Source organism: Arachis ipaensis, chromosome B4, assembly GCF_059453495.1.
Source record: "Arachis ipaensis isolate K30076 ecotype BB chromosome B4, ASM5945349v1, whole genome shotgun sequence".
In the NCBI taxonomy this organism is placed as follows: Eukaryota; Viridiplantae; Streptophyta; class Magnoliopsida; order Fabales; family Fabaceae; genus Arachis; species Arachis ipaensis.
In genome coordinates this window covers 113698073-113702907 of record NC_142439.1, presented here as the reverse complement: position 1 = coordinate 113702907, position 4835 = coordinate 113698073, and the positions used below count along the sequence as shown (strand labels likewise).

General features: G+C 37.6%; 1 non-coding gene across 1 annotated transcript; it reads left to right on the top strand.

Annotated features, from left to right (window-relative positions):
* Positions 1–2617: 2617 nt before the first annotated feature.
* On the top strand, positions 2618–2725 carry LOC148568834 (small nucleolar RNA R71). The gene has a single exon (XR_015882332.1). It is a non-coding gene; the product is annotated as a small nucleolar RNA R71 (small nucleolar RNA).
* Positions 2726–4835: the final 2110 nt, after the last annotated feature.

Sequence of the window (4835 nt, the reverse complement as noted above, 5' to 3'; positions counted from 1 at the left end):
AATCCTTAGGTGCCATTAATGGTTATGAAAAAACAAAAAAGCTATGCTTTTACCACACCAAACTTAGAATGTTGCTCGCCCTCGAGCAAAAAAAGAAAGAATAGAAGAAGAAGAAGAAGAAGATATGGAGGAGATGGAGGGATGTGTGTATTCGGCCATATGGGTGGGATTGGGTGGGAGAGAGAGATATTGAATTTTGAAGGTAGGTGGGTTTTATGAGGTAGGTTTATAGGGAAGAGTGGATGGATGTGAGTGGTGAAGAGGTGATGGGGAAGAGAGATTGAGGTGATTGGTGAAGGGTTTTGGGGAAGAGTGTTTATGGGATTGTGTGAAAGAGGGGTGAGAAGAAGTGAGTGGAGGTAGGTGGGGATCCTGTGGGGTCCACAGATCCTGAGATGATCCTGTGGGGTCCACAGATCCTGAGATGTTCAAGGATTTACAACCTTGCACCAAATTAGGCATGTAAAATGCCCTTGCACACAACTCTGGGCGTTCAGCGCCAGGTTGGTGCCCATTTTGGGCGTTCAACGCCCATTTACTGGCCATTTCTGGCGTTGAACGCCAGAACCATGCTTGTTCTGGGCGTTCAGCGCCAGCTCCTCTCCAGGGTGCAATTCTGGCGTTCAGCGCCCAGATGATGCCCATTTTGGGCGTTCAGCGCCCAAACACTGCCCATTTTGGGCGTTCAGCGCCAGAACCATGCTCTGTTCTGGCGTTGAACGCCAGACAGATGCTCCTCCAGGGTGTGATTTTTCTTCTACTGTTTTTGATTCTATTTTTAATTTTTTTGTTTATTTTGTGACTCCACATGATCATGAACCTATAAAGACATATAACTAAGAAAAATAGGGTTAGATAAATAAAAATTGGGTTGCCTCCCAACAAGCGCTTCTTTAATGTCAATAGCTTGACAGTGGGCTCTCATGGAGCCTCACAGATGTTCAGAGCATGGTTGAGACTCTCCAACACCAAACTTAGAGTTTGGATATGGGAGTTCAACACCAAACTTAGAGTTTGGTTGTGGCCTCCCAACACCAAACTTAGAGTCTGACTGTGGGGGCTTTGGTTGGCTCTGCTTTGAGAGAAGCTTTTTCTGCTTCTTCTCCATGGATGCAGAGAGAGATCCTTGAGTTGTAAACACAAGGTTATCCTCATTCAATTGAAGGATCAATTCTCCTCTGTCCACATCAATCACAGCTCTTGCTGTGGCTAGGAAAGGTCTTCCTAGGATGATGGATTCATCCTCTTCCTTCCCAGTATCTAAGACTATGAAATCAGCAGGGATTTAAAGGCCTTCAACCTTTACTAACACGTCCTCTACTTGTCCATAAGCCTGTTTTCTTGAATTGTCTGCCATCTCTAATGAGATTTTAGCAGCTTGCACCCCATAGATTCCCAGTTTCTCTATTACAGAGAGGGGCATGAGGTTTATCCCTGAACCAAGGTCACATAGAGCCTTAAAGATCATGGTGCCTATAGTACAAGGTATTATGAACTTTCCAGGATCCTATCTCTTCTGAGGCAATGTCAGTTGATCCAGATCACTTAGTTCATTGATGAACAAGGGAGGTTCAACTTCCCAAGTATCAATGCCAAATAATTTGGCATTTAGCTTCATGATTGCACCAAGAAACTTGGCAGTTTGCTCTTCAGTAACATCCTCATTCTCTTCAGAAGAGGAATACTCATCAGAGCTCATGAATGGCATAAGGAGGTTCAATGGAATCTCTATGGTCTCTAGATGAGCCTCAGAGTCCTTTGGTTCCTCAGAGGGAAGCTCCTTATTGATCACTGGACGTCCCAGGAGGTCTTCCTCCTTGGGATTCACATCCTCCTCTCCCTCATTGGGTTCGGCCATTTTGGTTATGTCAATGGCCTTGCACTCTCCTTTTGGATTTTCTTCTGTATTGCTTGGGAGAGTACTAGGAGGGATTTCAGTGATCCTTTTACTCAGCTGGCCCACTTGTGCTTCCAAATTTCTAATGGAAGACCTTGTTTCATTCATGAAACTCACAGTGGCCTTAGATAGATCAGAGACTAAATTTGCTAAGCTAGATGGATTCTGCTCAGAATTCTCTGTCTGTTGCTGAGTGGATGATGGAAAAGGCTTGCTATTGCTAAACCTGTTTCTTCCACTATTATTAAAGCCTTGTTGAGGCTTTTGATCCTTCCATGAGAAATTTGGGTGATTTTTCCATGATGGATTATAGGTGTTTCCATAAGGTTCACCCATGTAATTTACCTCTGCTATTGCAGGGTTCTCAGGATCATAAGCTTCTTCTTCAGGAGAAGCCTCTTGAGTACTGTTGGATGCAGCTTGCATTCCATTCAGACTCTGAGAAATCATATTGACCTGCTGAGTCAATATTTTATTCTGAGCCAATATGGCATTCAAAGTATCAATTTCAAGAACTCCCTTCTTCATAGGCGTCCCATTATTCACAGGATTCCTCTCAGAGGTGTACATGAACTGGTTATTAGCAACCATGTCAATGAGTTCTTGAGCTTCTGCAGGTGTTTTCTTTAGGTGAATGGATCCACCTGCAGAAGTATCCAATGACATCTTTGATAGCTCAGATAAACCATCATAGAATATATCCAGGATGGTCCATTCTGAAAGCATGTCAGAAGGACACTTTTTGGTCAACTGTTTGTATCTTTCCCAAGCTTCATAGAGGGATTCACCTTCTTTCTGTCTGAAGGTCTGAACATCCACTCTAAGCTTGCTCAGCTTTTGAGGAGGAAAGAACTTGGCTAAGAAAGCCGTGACCAGCTTATCCCAAGAGTTCAGGCTGTCTTTGGGTTGAGAATCCAACCACACTCTAGCTCTGTCTCTTACAGCAAAAGGGAAAAGCATGAGCCTGTAGACTTCAGGATCTACTCCATTAGTCTTAACAGTATCACAGATCTGCAAGAATTCAGTTAAGAACTGAAAAGGATCTTCAGATGGAAGTCCATGAAACTTGCAGTTCTGCTGCATCAGAGAAACTAGCTGAGGTTTCAGCTCAAAGTTGTTTGCTCCAATGGCAGGAATGGAGATGCTTCTTCCATGTAAATTGGAATTAGGTGCAGTAAAGTCACCAAGCATTCTCCTTGCATTATTGTTGTTGGGTTCGGCTGCCATCTCCTTTACTTGTTCGAAATTTTCAATAAAGTTTTCTCTGGATTGTTGTAATTTAGCTTCTCTTAGTTTCTTTTTCAGAGTCCTTTCAGGTTCTGGATCAGCTTCAACAAGAATGCTTTTTTCTTTATTCCTGCTCATAAGAAAGAGAAGAGAACAAGAAAAGAAGAAGAATCCTCTATGTCACAGTAAAGAGATTCCTTATTGTTAGTAGAAGAAGAAAAGAAAAAAAAATTCGAACACAGATAGAAGAGGGGGTTCGAATTTGGTGAGTGATGTGAGGAAGAGATGTTAGTAGATGAATAAATAAATAGAATAAGATGAGAGAGGGAGAGGATTTTCGAAAATAATTTTTGAAAAAGAGTTAGTAATTTTCGAAAATAGTTTTTGAAAAATGTTAGTAATTTTCGAAAATTAAGATTTTAAAAATTGAAATAATTAGTTAATTAAAAAGAAATTTTGAAAAAGAGGGAAGATATTTTTGAAAATTAGAGAGAGATAGTTAGTTAGGTGGTTTTGAAAAAGATAAGAAACAAACAAAAAGTTAGTTAGTTAGTTGAAACAAATTTTGAAAAGATAAGAAGTTAGGAAGTTAGAAAAGATATTTTGAAATCAAATTTTTGAAAAAGATAAGATAAGAAGATATTTTTGAAAAGATATGATAGAAATTAGTTTTTGAAAAAGATTTGATTTTTAAAATATCAATTAATGACTTGATTCACAAGAAATCACAAGATATGATTCTAGAACTTAAAGTTTGAATCTTTCTTAACAAGTAAGTAACAAACTTGAAATTTTTGAATCAAAACATTAATTGGTGATGCTATTTTCGAAAATTATGTAGTAAAATTAAGAAAAAGATTTTTGAAAAGTATTTTTTTTGGAATTTTGGAAAATAGATAAGAAAAAAAAGATTTGATTTTTTTTTTGAAAAATATTTTGAAAAAGATAAGATTTTCAAATTGAAAATTTGATTTGACTCATAAGAACAACTAGATTTTAAAAATTTTTGAAAAAGTCAAATCTAATTTTCGAAATTTTGAGAGGAAAAAAAGGAAAGATATTTTTTTTATTTTTGAATTTTTAATGAAGAGAGAGAAAAACAAGAAAAATGATGCAATGCATGAAAGTTATGGATCAAAACAATGAATGCATGCAAGAATGCTATGAATGTCAAGATGAACACCAAGAACACTATGAAGATCATGATGAACATCAAGAATACATTTTTGAAAATTTTTTAATGCAAAGAAAACATGCAAGACACCAAACTTAGAGTTCTTTAATGCTTAGATACTAAGAATCCAAGAATGCATATGAAAAACAAGAAAAGACACAAAACATGCAAATGCAAAGATCAAACAAGAAGACTTACCAAGAACAACTTGAAGATCATGAAGAACACTATGAATGCATGATTATTTTCAAAAAATGCAAGATGCACATGCAATTGACACCAAACTTATAACATGACTCAAGACTCAAACAAGAAACACAAAAATATTTTTGATTTTTTTATGATTTTCTATTTTTTTTTTGTATTTTTTCAAAAATTATTTGAAAAACAAAAAATAAGGATTTCAAAATTTTTAATATGAATTCCAGGAATCTTATGCTCTAAAGCTCCAATCAAAGGGTCAGGCATGGCTTAATAGCCAGCCAAGCTTTAGTATGTAACTCAGACATGACACGCCTGACATACCCTATCCAGAAG